The 16,450-nt window shown below is 46.9% G+C and overlaps 1 protein-coding gene across 3 annotated transcripts in view; it reads right to left on the bottom strand.

Annotated features, from left to right (window-relative positions):
* Positions 1–10,173, bottom strand: part of GARRE1 (granule associated Rac and RHOG effector 1) — an 81,195-nt gene extending 71,022 nt beyond the window's left edge. Inside the window, exon 1 of one of the 3 annotated variants that reach the window (XM_032842028.1) lies at positions 10,107–10,173. The gene's annotated coding sequence lies outside the window, so the exon portion shown is untranslated. Of the gene's footprint in view, positions 1–2,809; positions 2,831–3,465; positions 3,965–10,106 lie in introns of those variants that run through there. The other 2 variants (XM_032842029.1, XM_032842031.1) reach the window with 2 other exon arrangements.
* Between the last annotated feature and the right edge of the window lie 6,277 nt (positions 10,174–16,450).

The following is a 16,450-nucleotide window of genomic DNA, read 5'->3' as shown; positions in this document are numbered from 1 at the left end:
GCTCTGTAACATTTATCACCACAAAACAGGACATTCCTCTATAATAACAAAGGAAGATATTAGTGGATCTGAAAAGCTTTTTTTTTTTTTTAAAGATTTTATTTATTTATTTGTCAGAGAGAAAGACAGAGAGAGAGCACAACAGGGGGAGCAGCAGGCAGAGGGAGAAGCAGGCTGCTTGCTCAACAAGGAGCCCAATGTGGGGCTCAATCCCAGGACCTCAGGACCCGAGCTGAAGGCAGATGCTTAATGACTGAGTCACCCAGGCACCCTGAAAAGCTTTTTTATTCAGTCATCTACAAACAAGTGATAATTTAATTTAAGCAGAAGAAAAAATTTTCTAACCATAAAGTCAAGAGAGTTGAAATTTAGTTTCAAAATAGAACAGGTTTTTTGTTTGTTTGTTTGTTTTTAAGATTTTATTTATTTATTTGTCAGAGAGAGAGTGCACAAGTAGGCAGAGAGGCAGGAGAGGGAGAAGCAGGCTCCCCACTGAGGAAGGAGCCTGATATGAGACTCGATGTGGGACTCAATCCCAGCACCCTGGGTTCTGACCTGAGTCAAAGGCAGATGCTTAACTGACTGAGCCACTCAAGCGTCCCTCTTTTGTACATTTTAAAAGCCTTTATGACTCCCATTCGCTGGTGAACTCCAAGCCCACCAAGATCCTCTGGCTTTATGGACCGTTTTGGGTTAAAATGCGAAAATATGTGTATCTTAGAATTGAATAAACACAGTTCAGGAGCAGATATTCATCAAGCTCAGAGAAATGTAGTGAAACAAGTAAGATGCAGAACAATGTGTATATAGGCCCATTTGTGTAAAAAAAAGAGAGAGAGAGATACGCTTGAGCCGAAGGCAGACACTTAACCAACTGAGCCACCCAGGCATCCCCCAAAATAGCACAAATTGGGGAAAAAAAAAAAAGACCAAGTGTGTTAACAGTCATACAGATGAAGGGTAATTTTGTTTAAATTGAGGGTATTTTGGGGGTGAGGAGAAAAAGAGGAAGATCAAAGTCTAGTTTATTTTTTAAATAGTTAGTAAATAAGTAGAAAAGTAAATGAAATGGATGGTAATCACCATATATTCAGTTTCATACCAAGAAAAGTGGTGAACATTTAGTGGAAGGAAAAGAATCCATTGCTGGTCCTGCTGAGGGCAGATCTAGCTATTTGTCGAATTTTCTGGTGATAAATCAACCTGCTGTATTCTAAGACTTGTGTTTAGTTTTCTTATAAAATCAAAAGATTAACCCAAAACCTGTTGCCTTTAAAACAAAACAAGTATTACAACTTTTCAAAGAATTTTATTAGAGAACATTCTGAGCCAAAACACTTTATTAAATAAAAATCTTCAAAAGAAGCTAAAAGCAGGAGGCGGGGGGCAGTTGACACCGCCTTGCCAAGGAAAGGTTTATCTACAAATGATTACCACGTATCACCAAAGGATAAATGACTTTGGTTCTGAAGCTTCTGAAAAAGTCTGCTCAGGTAAAAACCAGGTTTTTGATGAACTAAAATGGTGCTGGACCGTTACAAGTTTTCACATCCAATACAGCCAAGCACAATGAACATATTCACAGCAACAAATTGTGATGCTGATAGAAATTGGGGGATAGGGGCGCCTGCGTGGCTCAGTGGGTTAAAGCCTCTGCCTTCGGCTCAGGTCATGATCCCAGGGTCCTGGGATGGAGCCCCGCGTCGGGCTCTCTGTTCGGCAGGGAGCCTGCTTCCCCCTTTCTCTCTGCCTGCCTCTCTGCCTACTTGTGATCACTCTGTCAAATAAATAAATAAAATCTTTAAAAAAAAAAATTGGGGGATAAATTAAGGAGAATGACTTAAAGTAAATCTTTTTTTTTTAAACTGAAGTATAGTCGACTGAGAAAAATCATTTTTTAAAAGCCACAAGCATTGATGTAATTTTTTCAAAACCAAATTGTTAAAACATCCCAAAAAATCTACATTTTTAAAAACCACGAGTTTATTTTTGTTAGTATGTTACAGCATGAAAAGGCCCTGATCCGCTCAGCTCTGTTTGAGCCTAGTTTTAGCCTTCATTACCCAAAAGTTTCCAAACATAAAAGTTGAACTAATGAAAACTAATGTATCCAATAGAAAGTTATTCAGGAAAATGTAATTGTGCTACTCATTTTTAACAATTTGCACTATGGCACCTGTCCAAAATTAATCTCAAATGGGGAAAAACAAGTATTTATCAAGAAGCTTATATATAAATGGGTAAATCAAACTGCAATGTATAAATTATTTCTCCTACTATGGAGAGGAATGATATAAACTTTGGATACATGCACTTCAGATTCGGGACCATTTCTGAAAATTTAAGGCACCCTTGAAAAATCTGATCAACGGATGACTGGCAGCTCCTGCCACTACGCTGGGAACCCTGACTCCAATTCCGCACACCCAGCAAGCCTTCCCATCTCCCAGAAAGAACAGCAAGTTAGAGTCAAGGGGAGGGAGCCCGATCTTCCCCACAAATGCCCCAGCAGGTCAGGTATCCAGCAGTGAGGACATTCAAGAAGCCTCCTCCCCAGGCCCCCACACCCATTCCCCAGGCAGGGAGGATAGCCCTACAGAGCAGGCCTGCAGTGGGTTACCATCATCTGACTTTCAGGCTCTGCCGCTTCTCCACACCATGAGCCTTCACATACCGAGGCATCTACCGAGGTCCTACTATGTACAGGACACTGCTCCAGGCACTGGGGGTACAGGGGTGAATGAAACAGACACAAATCCTGCTCTCTGGGAGCTTACAACCTCATGGGAGAAAAAGCTCATGCTTTTACCTTGTAGGTCAGATGCTACACAGTACATGGGGCGCCTGGGTGGCTCAGTCAGTTAAGCGTCTGCCTTTGGCTCAGGTCATGATCTCAGCGTCCTGGGGTCGAGCCCTGCATCAGGCTCCCTGGTCCATGGGGAGCCTGCTTCTCCCTCTTCCCCTGCCTGCTGCTCGCCCTGCTTGTGCTCACGCCCACACACTGTCTCTCTGGCAAATAAATAAATAAATAAAATCTTGAAGAAAAAAAAAGGTGCTACACAGTATCAAGACATTTCTTGGAAACAGGCACTGACAAAGTACAGTAGTTATGGTACGGGTTTGGGAGTCAGACTGACCTAGATACGAATCCCAGTTCTTAGTAATTATCAGTTACGAGAATGGCACTTATTAACTCTACGCCTCTGTTTCTCTGAACTCTGTGCCTCAGTTTCTTCAGTACGGTGGTGAGGCTTAAGCCCATAAACCATAGCACTTGGCACACCTTAAGTCTCACTCAGAAACTGGGGCTATCTGCTCTGAAAGAAGCTGGACACTAGTCAGAGAAAAGCATTTTCTCTTCTAATGAAATACTTCACGCCAGCCTACCATTAGCAGGGGGAAAAACCAAACTCTTCCTCCTCAAAATACCACACAGCTACCAAGTTTTTTAAAAATATTACTTACCTTCCTGCTGTTCTGGCCCCGACTCTCAAGGTCCTGGCAACAAAGTAAAAGGAGGGCTGCCCTGTGTCCTCCAGAGGGGAAGGAGGTCAAGGCTCCTCCCATTTCCCTGCCTGCCACTCCCTCCTGTGTCAGCCCCAAGCTGAAGGAAGACCGGCAAGGACAGGGCTCAAAGCTATTGTGGCGGCATTCTCTGCGACCTTGAGACCCAGGCGTGAGATAGGTCGTTGGGAACTGGGGAGAGGTTGCTCTCCCCTTGCCTCCCCTGCCTAGGTTACCAGAGCCTGCAGCACTCAGGTCTGGGAGCCGAGCCAGCTTCCCTCTGCCTCTGTTCCCAGGCAAACGCATCCACCTCTGGGACCTGGGGGTGGGGTGAGGGAAGACTCAGGTAGTCCCACATTCCCCGTCATAAATGCACCTCACTGGCATCTAATCCCAAAATTATTCCTAATAAGAAAATTGGATTTTTTCCCAAGTAATCTCTAGCTCGAATTCTGCACTCAAAAGCTATCCCATTAAGGGGTGCCTGGGTGGCTCAGTGGGTTAAGCCTCTGCCTTCAGATCGGGTCATAATCTCAGAGTCCTGGGATCAAGCCCCGCATAGGGCTCTCTGCTCAGTGGGGAGTCTGCTTCCCCCCCCCCCCACCCTCTGTCAAATAAACAAACAAAAAAAAAATCTTAAAAAAAATTAAAAAACCTATTCCATTAAGATTCTTTGCAGTTACCAATTTGAAAAAGCACAGATCGGACAGTGACCCAGACACAAGAAACATAAGCAAACAGTTAAAAAAAAAAAGGTGATACCATCTAGAAATGAATCCTAGCAACAGACTCAATATACTAATGTAGAGGCAGAAATCAGAGATACTCACGGGCAACACAGTCTGCAAGCACCACCTGGAAGTGACCCACAGGTGCTGCATTAAGGGACTCATTAAGTAAATTACACAGGGACATTTCCTGGCCATTTCAAAGATCAAGGTCCAGCTACCACATCTCATCAAGCCTAAGATGTCATTATAAATCACATCATTATTTTATATAGGTTAAGAAAAACTGCCATATAACGATGACCTGTCATCACAAGCTAGATCCCAATTTCGGGCTCCCCTCAGGCTCTTTCCTGTCTCATTTCTCAGTCTGTCTAGGGCACACATCACCCTTGGAACCAGTCCCTGGGTGCCCTTTTCTCCCTTTTCACTTTTTGTAGAAGTTACCCACATTTAAGATTCAGTGTTTGGATGAAACCATCCTGGGCCCCTTCAGTCCCCACGGAGTCTGTCCCGAGCCCCTGCAGCCCCCGCTGCCACTGCTCGACACTAGCTTCATATGCCTTCCCCTCCCACAGAACTGCCAGTGCAGGGCGACAGGCTGATCCCCTCTTCGCTCGCACCATGGTGCCCAGCACCTGGCCATAATGCTGCCAGTCGGGAACTGGCCTAAGAACTTCACAAATATTAAGTCATTAACATCCCACTATAACTCCAGGAGGCGTGTTACTGCCCCCATTTTCAGAGAGTGTAAAAAGGGGTAAAGAGAGGTTGGGTGACTTAGAGATAAATGACCAATAAGTGGCAGAGACAGAAACCAAACCCAAGCAGTCTGGATAAAGTCCTTGTTCTTAGTGCCTGTGCTACTCCCTCTCTCAGTGACTACTACGTACATGGCAAACACTTAAAAACTGGTTTTTATTAACTTTGAATTGAAAATATAATACACATATACAGTGAAAAGAAAATCATCCTGTACAAAAGGGTATGCAAGACAAAGCTAGGTCAGCCTAACAGCCTAGATTTCTGGAGCGTCATCCCAAAGGCAGCCACTGTTTCTTTTCTATCATTCCAAAAATTTTTTTCTACACTTAGAAACCTATTTCATGTTTATTTCTCGCTCTCTCCTTTGTTTTTTTACACAAATGGGCCCATATACACATTGTTCTGCATCTTACCTGTTTCACTACATTTCTCTGAGCTTGATGCATATCTGTGCCTGAACTGTGTTTATTCAATTCTAAGATACACATATTTTCACATTTTAACCCAAGACAGTTCTATAAAGTCAGAGGATATTGGTGGGCTTGGAGTTCATCAGGATACAGGAGTCATAAAGGCTTTTAAATGTACAAAAGAGGGACGCCTGAGTGGCTCAGTCAGTTAAGCATCTGCCTTTGGCTCAGGTCAGATCCCAGGGTCCTGGGATCAAGTCCCATATCGGTATCCTTGCCCTGCCGGGAGCCTGCTTCTCCTTCTGCCTGCTGCTCTCCCTGCTTGTGCACGTGCACACTCTCTCTCTGACAAATAAACTCTTTGAAAAAATAAAATTTAAAAAAATGTACAAAAGATACTAAGTGTTAATCCTGCACCAGTGCGCAGGCTGATTCACCAGGCAGAGAGACCTACCAGCTGGCACTGGACACATCACTTCTCCTGTAACGTAAGCACCTGCATCACAAGGTTGTTGTGAAGACGGAACAAGGTAACATACACAAAGCACTTGGCACCAAACCTGGCTAGCACAGTGAGTGGAAGGGATTAACATCACACCTGACACATTGTTAGTGCCCAATAAGTTACATATTGTCATTAATAATTTCTTCCAGAGCTGACCCCGCCTTCCTCTCCAATCTCATTTCCCTCCACTTCCATATTCATACCTGTCCACCCTTTACCCTAAAGCTCCTTCAGCTCACACACCTTCTGCTTGCTCCCCTACTCCTTTGTACCTGTCATGGCCTCTCCCCTTACTGTGGTGCTGTACTAACCTTCTCCCAGTGTACTCAGCTTAAGCCTGTCCTTCTCCAGGAAATTCCTGGCAACAGGTGGATTCTCCGGATGAGCAGTCTGGGCAGAATGTATCTGTCACGACTTCCCCTCTGATTCTCAGCTTTGTCAATGTACCCAGGAGCAAGCAGGTCCAGGGCAACTGAGTCAGGCTGCCTAAACTCAAAGATGGCTATGTACTAACCAGAAGACCAGTTACTAAGTTTATAAATATTGATGAGGGCTAATATTTACTGAGCACTTAGCAGGTGCCAGGCAACAAAGAGGAAGGTACTACCATTCTCCCCATTCTATTGAGGGGCAAAGAGATTAGCCAGCACCCCAAGACAAGGATCTAATCTGAGCGGTTTGGATATGGAGCTCGCAACCATTCACGTTCTCTCCTTGGCTGGGAGCATGGAAGCAAAGCAAGGGAAAGATTCTCCTGCCTAGAAAGACATCAACAGAGATGTACCCATCTGTCTGGCGGTGCAGAGGCTCACTGGAGGATTGCACACAGCTCCCCTGGCCAGGGCCCCCAGGCAGTGCTACAGACATATCACCCAATTCCTCTCTTGGACCTGTCACCCCAATTTCCACAGACACCATCCCAACCCTCTCCTAGAAATGCAGGCTTTTCTTCTGAGGATACAAAATTAAGTTTAAGCATTCTGGCTACGAACACATTCCAATCATGCCTTCTTGGGGTTACAGCTGGGTCATTTTGGTTGAACTTAAAGTTTTCCTGAAATTCTCCAAACTACACTTAAAAAATGTCTCTTGGTTTGTATCTTCTCTATAGACAGCACTTTTATTCTCATGTCATTCTCAGATGATCACTGATTCATTCAACAAATAGTTGATTGTTCCCAGAACAGTGTGTTCTAGGTCCTGGAGCAGTGAACAGACAAGATCTCTGAAACCTGGGGGAACTCATTACATGTCCCCCACTTCTAGGCACTTATGATACTTTATGGCAATTGCTTTTTTGGCCTTCTTGTTCAGACTGTGCCTTTCAGCTCTGTATTTTAATTTTCCACTACAGTAACTAGCCCATACTGTAAATACTCCATAAATGTGAGTTAACTAAATTAATAAATAAAATCACTGGATCTCATCTTTCTCATCCAGGGTGGGACCAGATTATGTCTGAAGTCCCTAAGAGCAAAGATACAAAGTCTAAATCAAGTTGCAGGCATAGAAAGCAAATGGCATATGCAGCCCAAATCAAGAAGGAAAAGGAGATGGGATAGGTCCTTAAAGTTATTAAGGACAGGCCACCTTGACAAGCAAGGAAGGGCTCCCTAAGCTGGACAGAATACGGCCTTGAGAACATGACCAGGGTCAGCTGGAGATAAAGAAATGAACTGCAGCACAGTCTGAGTTGGGGTCACTGCATGGAAACAGAAGTGACGAGGTGAAGTGGTTCTCTGCCTGGAAGTCACATACTGGATGAGTGGGAAAGAGCATGTTTTTTTGGGAAAAGAGGAAGAGGCACAAAGCCAGGCCTCGGAAAATGCTCACAGGCAGACGTGGAAAGAGAAACAACAAACTCAAGTGAAAAAGTATAGTCTCCAAGTTAAGAAAATGACCACAATAGCTCCAACTCAAGAAGGCCAACCAAAAGAAGACTGACAACAACAAGAAAATCTGGCTCACCATGCCAAATATTTATGGTCAAGGTCAAGGGAAATGAGTAAGCAGCAGCCACTGCATCTCTCAACTGGGCCCCAAGAGCAGTTTCAGTAGCGATAAAGACATTTGAAGCACAACCCCTCACAAGTTCAGGCTCTCTGTGAACTTGTACTAAGAGAAGAAGGCATCTTTTTTTTTTTTTCTCTTTTTTTCCTGTAACTCCAAAGTAGAGTAATTCCTTTTCAACCAATATTTTCTTCACCTAGGAAGGTCATCATTTTCCACAAAGGACAACATCTCAAGAGGGAAAGAAAGACACCCAGCCCATGTGATGTCCCAGCCTACTAGCTCTTAGATACAATTATTTTCCTACAGACTTGGAAAATCCGCTTGACATAAAGCTTCTGGTATATTAGGCTCCAGGATTGAAACAGAATAAACATTTAGTAAGATTTCAGCAGAATCATGTGCAACTTGTTTAAAAAAATTTTTTTAAAGGATGCTTAAAACATGCTGTCTTCCAAAAATCCAGAGATAATTTTAGATTGAAAAAATCTAGGCTTGCCAAGGGAATCTGAGAGCTTTTCTATCTTGGTCTCCAATGCTAACCTACGTATTCGAGTGCAAAAATAGAGGAAGATTAGAATCTCAAATGCCAGACTGAAAAGTTGCCACAACAAACCTGAACTCTTCATATGGAGTTTGTTATCTTGTCAGCAAGAAAGCAAATGAAACAATAAACTTTTCACTTTAAAAGATAAAAAGAAAAAAAAAAACCCTCAAACATGAACTATTTCCTAGACTTGTAAAGGAAAACAATTAAGAAAAAATAAAAGATACTGTGAACGAAATTTAAAAACCGCATACACAAAATCTAAGTATCAATTTTGTGAGTAGTCCCTTATAAACACACACTGAGAACTTTAGATCTAAAATATGACAAAACAGCAGTCAGAGCTTAGTCAATAAAACTGGGTCAACTAACCATTTGGAGAATATTTCGTATCTTAAACCGAGACGAAATTTTAAGTAGAAATTTTTAAGCTGAAAGTTAAAAAAAAAAAAAGCCATTAAATGAGGAGCAAAAATGAGTGGAACTTTTTATAACATCGGGATGAAGAATTTTCCAAACATGTCAGCAAAGGAAACAAATATACCTTATTTTTTAAATGAATGTTACCTTTGACCTCATTGGTAAATTTATGCTAAAACAATCAGAATTATCCCGTGACGAACTGGAAACAATCTGCATGTTCATCCGTAGGGTTTGGTTACATTATGGTCTACAACGGTAAGTATGAAATCTATACAAGTGATAATACAAGTGAAAGAGACCACTTATTGGTATTAACAAAATGTTAGCAATGCCTGTCCCTGAGTGGTAGGTGGGCGGACGACTGTCATTTGAAAAAGTATTGTCACGATACTTTCTGTGTTGTCTCGAATGTGAGGAGAACGAACTGCTTTTATAATGGGTGTGAAGGGGCGGAAACAAGCTACTTTCAAATTGGGGTCCCCCAACCTGAGTGTTCATCTGGCAAATTTTGCGAGGAGTATAAACGGAATTCTTATCGTGCCAAGCAGGCATGCTTCTTTCCTTGCACCGCGCGGAGCAGGAAGACACACCCCTGACCCTGCACTCGCCCCACAGGCGTGGGTCCATCATCCCCGGCCCCGGCCCCGGCGGGTCCCCGCACAGCCACCCCCGGGCCGACTGCGCCAGCAGGCTCCGCCGGGCCGGAAAATCGTGTTCCTCGGCTGCCCCGCACCGCGGGGAAGGTGCGCGCAGCGGGCCGGGCAGCCGCCGGGCGGCGTGAGGGCCGCGTCTCCAGCCAGTCCCGGAGGACCCCCGCCGCCCACAGGCCGCCGTGCCTCCGCGGACTGCTCCGCCGGCTTCCGGGAGCGGGTGCCCGCGCCAGCACGACCTCCTCGGCCCCAGCGGCCCGAGGAAGCGACTCCCCCCTCCTCTCCCGTCCCGCGTCTGCGGGGTCCCCCAGCGCCCCCGGTCCCGGGCACGAGCCGGGAGGCCCCTCCGGGCTTCCGTCCGCCCGGCCAGCGCCCCCAGAGCCCGGCGTCCTCCACAGCGGACGGGCAAGGGGCGGGAGCCCACGGCCCCGCGCCCCGCGGCCCCGAGCGGAGCGGCGCCCCGCGAGCTCGTCCAGACGCCAGCCCAGGCCGCAGCCCACCGGTCACCCCCCAGCCCGCCCGCCAGCCCGCACCAGGTAGCGCCCGCTCGCGCCCGCTCCTCACCTGCGACGCGCCCCGGCCCCCAGCGCACCGCCCGGACCGGCTGTGTACACCGGAAGTGACGTCTGCAGGCCGGCCCCGCCCCCGCCCCAGGCGGACGCCGGACTGGCTGCCGACCCAGGGGCTCGAAGTCGACCCCCCTGGCGCGAGCCGGGAGGGGGCGGCCCTGAGCTTCCAACCCCAGGCGCCGGCGACCTCCCTGTGGATTGCGTTAGGGCGGGGGTTGAGGACAGGCAGACCGAGCCCGCAGGGCCACCCGGGTCCTCCTCTGTGGCTTGGCCCCTGGGCGGGAGGGGTTAGCTGCGTCCTCACGTATTTATTATTGAAACAGAATACTAAAATACTGAGTGCTTGCTGGATGCCGGGTCCTGACAGGCACTACAGGGACCCGGTAATGAACGCTCTCACCCTCACAGGTTTATTCTCTAGTGGAAACACAATAAAATTGTCACAAATACACATGATGAGACAGTGCCAATTGTGACAAGCGGTAGGAGGGGAAAGTGGAAGAGGGAGGGAGAGAGAGTCCCCTGACCTAGTGTAGGAGGGTGATCAGGGAATTCTTCGCCCAGAAAATAGAGCAGGAGATGAGGTCCTAAAGGGAAGAAGGAAGAAAACAACTTGGAGAAGCAGAGAGGAAGGCACGGTTAGGACAGATGAAGAGCAGGTGTCTTCAATGGCTTTGTGTTCAAGAAACGAGGGTAGTGGGGATCTGGGTGGCTGGCTCAGTGGGTTAAAGCCTCTGCCTTCAGCTCGGGTCATGATCTCAGGTCCTGGGATCGAGTCCCACGTTGGGTTCTCTGCTCAGCGGGGAGCCTGCTTCCCCCTCTCTCTCTGCGTGCCTCTGCCTACTTGTGATCTCTCTCTCTCTCTCTCTGCCATAAATAAAATCTTTAAAAAAAAAAAAGAAAAAAGAAACGAGGGTAGTAAGATCTTGCCTGAGAGCAATGGGGAACTAGTAAGTTTTAAGCAAGGGGTGATTTTACCATATTTGTGGGCTTAAAGGGATTACTAGGGATACAGCTTCAGGGAAGAACTAGAGAGGGGCAGGCAAGAGTGGATGTAGATTTCTTTATCCATGTTCATAGCAGCGTTATTCTTAATAGCCAAAAAGGTGGAAGCAACCCAGATGTCCACGGATGGATGAGTGGATAAACAAAATGTGGTCTATCCATGCAATGGAACATTATTCAGCCTTAGAAAAGAAGGGGATTCTGACACATGCTACAAATGTATGAACCATGAAGCATTTTGCTAAGTAATGAATAAGTCAGTCACAAAAGGACAAATATTCTACAATTCTTCTACAATTCCACTTATATGAGATACCTGGAGGAGGCAAGTTCATAGAGACAGCAAGTAAAAGGTAGTTGCCAGAGAGTGGAGAGAGGGGGATATGGGGAGTTTGTATTTCATCAGTATAGTGTTTCAGTGTGCAAAGATGAAAAGTTCTGGAGATGAGTGTAGTGATGATTCACAACCACATCAAAACTATACAGTTAAGGGGCGCCTGGGTGGCTCAGTGGGTTAAAGCCTCTGCCTTCGGCTCAGGTCATGATCCCAGGGTCCTGGGATCGAGCCCCACATCGGGCTCTCTGCTCTGCAGGGAGCCTGCTTCCTCCTCTCTCTCTCTCTGCCTGCCTCTCTGCCTACTTGTGATCTCTGTCTGTCAAATAAATAAATAAAATCTTTAAAAAAAAAACAACAACTATACAGTTAAGATGGTTAAAGTGGTGAATTGTATGTATATTTTAGATAGATGGATAGATAGACAGCAAGAGGCTATTTTGATTGTGCAAGCAAAAAATGATTCTCATTTAGACCAGGGCTTTCAATTTTTTGTTGTTGTTTTTCTTGAGCATCTATTAGAAAACAAGTTTGAATATCACCTAGATTTTATTAGTAAATTACATACAAGCATGCCTCATTTTAATATGCTTCCTTTTATTGCAATTTGCAGAAAGAATATTTTTTACAAATTCAAGGTTTGCGGCAACCCTGCTTTGAGCAAGTCTATTGGTGCCATTTTTCCAACAGCATTTGCTCACATTGTGTCTCTGTGCACATTTTGGTCATTCTCCCAATATTTCAAACTTTTTCATTATTATTTTACTTGTGATGGTTATCTATGATCAGTGACTATGACTCAAAGAAAGCTCAGATGATGGTTAGGACTTTTTAGCAATAAAGTGTGGGCTGGTTTTTTTGTTTGTTTGTTTGTTTGTGGTTTTTGAGAGAGAGAGAGAGAGAGAGAGAGAGAACAGGAGGAGAGGGGCAGAAGGAGAAGGAGAGAGGGAACATCTCAGGTAGTCTCCATGCCCACAACCTGAGATCATAACGTGGGCCGAAATCAAGAATTGGATGCTTAACTGACTGAGCCACCCAAGTGCCCCAGCAATAAAGTATTTTTTAATTAAAGTATATACATTTTTCTTAGACATAATGCTATATAGTCTAATAGACTATAGTCTTATGTAAACATAACTTTTATATGCACTGGAAAAAAACAAAAAATTCACTTGACTCACTTTAATGCAATATTAGCTTTATTATGGTGGTCTAGAACCAAATCTGGAATATGTCCAGGTGTGCCCATAGATCCACTAGACTATTCATATTCTATTTACATTATGAAACAGAAATAAAGAATTTTAAAAGACTAAAAAGAAAACAGCCTATATAGAAGTTCTACTAGTTTCTTCCTGTACTCTACTAGATTGCTTTCTTACACTAGTGGGCATGTGAACCTCACTTGGAAAGATACTCACAGACTATGGTAGTGGCAGGGGAGTAAAGCAGATGAGTGTCGGTGATGAAATGAATTTGGAGGGTCAGGAAGAGAAGGGAATCCTGGATTTCTCGAGTCTCTGGGATGAACCATTGTTGTGGTGATACTGAGTGCTGGGAAGTTCCTGAAGACCACATTTGGAAGGGTGGAAGATAGAAAGAAGGCCATGAGTTCCGCTGTGAACATGACATCAAGGACAATGCCGCAAGGAGGCAACTGGGGACGAGGTTCTGGAGCTTACGAGAATGCTGGAGATGTCCCTGGGGCTTAGGTGGTCATCAAAGCTGTGGGGAGGAGCCAAAGGTGAGTTTAGACTGTGGGGGTGGCTTTTTAGTGATTTTGTTTTATTTTCTTTCAAAGAAACTCTACGCCCAACATGGGGCTTGAACTCACGACCCTGAGATCAAGAGTCTCATGCTCCACCAGCTGAGCCAGGCAGGTGCCTGTTTGGAGATTTTTTTTTTTTTAAGTGGAAGAAACTGAAACATATTTCAATGTCAGAGAGGAGGATCTAGTTAACACAAAGAGGCTGAGTATACAGTAGAGACCTATGGTCATTTTGTGAGATTCTGAAGGGGCTCGGGGGGGTGGGGGGTAAGATGCTTTGCAGCAGGGGCATCTGGGTTGCTCAGTTGGTTGAGCATCCGGACTCTTGGTTTCGGCTGGGGTCATGATCTCAGGTTGTGGGTTCAGGACCCCATCAGGCTCCGTGCTGCTGGGCATGGAGCCTGCTTGAGATTCTCTCTCTCCCTCTGCCCCTCCCATCCTTTCTCTCACTCTCTCTCAAAAAAATTGCTTTGCAGCAAAGAGAGAGGGGAGTTCAGGGACAGAGATGTGAGGAGTGAGGAAGGTCTGAAGGCAGAAAGGTGAGTAGAAGGAGAAATATGGTAGAATTTACAACTTGCATGGATGATCAATTTCAGGTGGAAAGTCATTAATTCAGAGTAGAGCCCTCCTTCGGAGGAAGTGACTTCCCCCAGCAGTCTTCAGGTCAAAGTGAAGAAGGTGGAGTGGGGATTCACCAGGCAGTTGAATACAGGTTGTGGGGCAGGAGGGTCCTGGTGTGTTGGCCTATGGGAACCAAGCCATAAGAGGAGGGATGTGAGGTGGGAGGAGACAGCTGGGTAGAGGAAGTTTCTCTGGGTGCTGGGCTCACCTGACCTTGGAGGCTCCAGAGAAGGGACCAGGGATGGTGGCTGTCTTCTATGCGGGCCGAGTGTGGTTTCTGCAGTCCCGAGACAAGCTGGCCTACAATTAGGAGGTCCTCCTAGCTCCTAGAACAGGCCCCAGTGGCCTCCAGTGGCTAGGTAGGGAGGCACGTGGTAAACATTGGATGGGACTCGAAAGAGGCTCCCTCCGCCTGTGGCACGTTCTGATCCACGTGTTCAGCCACAGGCCTCACTTCACTCCAAACCTCATGGTCCCAGAGTGATGTGCTAGAAACTCCTTGAGTCTTCCTCCATCCGGGCCCCTCCTATAGACTTCCAGCCAGGACCAGAAGGTTCTAGAAACCCATTCCTCCATGCCTGTGGTTCTTCTTTTTTCTTTCATTTGTTTTCTTTTCATTAAAGTATAATTAACGGACAGTGTTATATTAGTTTTGGGTCATATGTGAAGTTCTTATTTGGGCTCGGTGTGAACCTGGTCAACCTTGGGGCCCTTCTGGTGGCCTCTGTGGTGCTCTGAGCACCAGGCCGTCTTGGAGTTCTCAAGCTTCCCTGAGGACGTTTTGTATCGTGCCGATATCATGTCTGCTTTATGAGTACATCTACCGCTGTCATACCCCCCTCCTAGAGGTTCGAACGATTTGTTTTCCTTCATCAAATCACATGCCTGTGGACAAGGAGAGAAAAACATCCATGTGCCCACCGCACAGGTCTGACACATTTGTCGTGTCATGTCACCTCTCCCTTCTAAGCTCCCTTGCACAGGAGTGCCAAGAAAAGAGGTTGGAGCGCACAGGGTCTAGAGCGGAGGCCAGGCCCTCCTGGGGTCTCCACATCTTCAGGGACAGAAGCTGTGATTCTCCAGCTTTGCAGAGAGGTCTGTGATTGGAGCCTAAACACGCACATAGGGATAGGACGGCAGCCTAGAGACCACCAGACCAGCACCTCCATTTGCCACATAGGAGGCCAACAAGGCACAGGCCGGGAACAGATTCAGAATCCATTCTGAATCCACTCTGACCCTCTGTGTATCTGGTCAGAGGCTCCGTTGGTGGGAGCCAGATCCCGTGGCTGGGAGGAGAGCCTCGGAGGGCATCACCGTGGGAAGTGAGATCGAAATTTCAGGAGTTCCTCAGTGACAGAAGAGCTCTGCTTTAGGGAGATGGACCTGAGATGCATCTTGACCTTGGCATGGGATGCCTCTCTTCGCAGAGGAAGGAAAAAAAAAAAAAAAGGCAGATTCACATTCCTAACGTGGAAGGTTGCCAAATACAGACATCTACACCAAGGGGCCCGGGAGAAATGAGAGAACGAATTTTCTTAAGCAGCCACAGTTATTACTGTTGGCTTGTGCATTCTTCGTGGCAGGAGAAGCCAGGGCTCCCAGGCTGGGCTTTTCCGTGTTGGTTTTAGTGGGCATGCCTGAAAGAAGAGCCTTCAGGGAAGGGGTTATCCCAGCCAAGTTTGGGGGGTGGGGCAGGGGGCAATAGGGTTGGTTTGGAAACAGGACCTTTTCTTCTCTACCTTACTGGTCTCCCCTGGGCAGAGCATGAAGGCTGTCATATGGATCGGGAGCCCCAGGAAGGGTAGCTGCATTCCAGAATCCACAAGATTGGGGAGCAAGTCTGGAGAGGGCTGGCCAGACGTTCTGGACACAGAGCAACCGGCTGTCTGCTGGGCATGGAGCGAGGCTGGGGCGAGGCCAGTCTAGTCTAGCTTGAGCGGCGTGGCCCAAGCAGGAAAGGGGGTGAGGGTGGCATGAGTCATGTGCTGAAGGGGAAACTTCTCCCCCAGTCTCCAGATTGCCTCCCTGAGGAAGTCATTACTCACCCCTCCCTTTCCCCTGTGTGTAAGCATCTGAGCATCCTGCTGTCCCTCATTCACTGGCTGGAAATGGTGGTGCTGTGGCCAAGAGGCCCTTGCCATCTGCTTTTGTCCACCCACAGCTCTAAGATCCCAGGTTGCTTTTCATTGTTCTGAGGGGCTGGGGCCAGCCAGGGTCCTGGGAGATCCCTGATGGGGGTGGGGGGCCGGACCCCAGGAGTCCAGGTACCTTCCCCTGTTGCCAGGACAGGAGACCTGGTCCCATCTTAGGGAACATGCAATATATAGGCAGGGCAAGCGGCTGGGGGCTCCCTGGGGGCTCTTTGGGGCTGGGTGAAACAGAGGTGTCTGGGTTATGTGGAGGGGTGGGAGGGGGAGCTGCTGGATGGATTAGGGATGTGCGACCCCAGCAATCAGCTGTGAAGGTCTCACAGTGGAGAGGGATATAGTCCAGGCCCCACAGACTTCCGGGGTTTCCGAGGGCTCATGGGCAGGAAAGGACGGTGAGCTGGGGAGGGAACCAGGCAAGGTTCTGGTACTGGTGAAGCCATAGGTAATAGGGCCTTCAG

The sequence above is a fragment of the Lontra canadensis genome, unplaced genomic scaffold (genome assembly GCF_010015895.1).
Source record: "Lontra canadensis isolate GAN:19392208 unplaced genomic scaffold, GSC_riverotter_1.0 scaffold125, whole genome shotgun sequence".
NCBI classification, from domain to species: Eukaryota; Metazoa; Chordata; class Mammalia; order Carnivora; family Mustelidae; genus Lontra; species Lontra canadensis.
The sequence above is the reverse complement of the archived record's forward strand: the minus strand, read 5'-3'. Positions and strand labels throughout refer to the sequence as shown.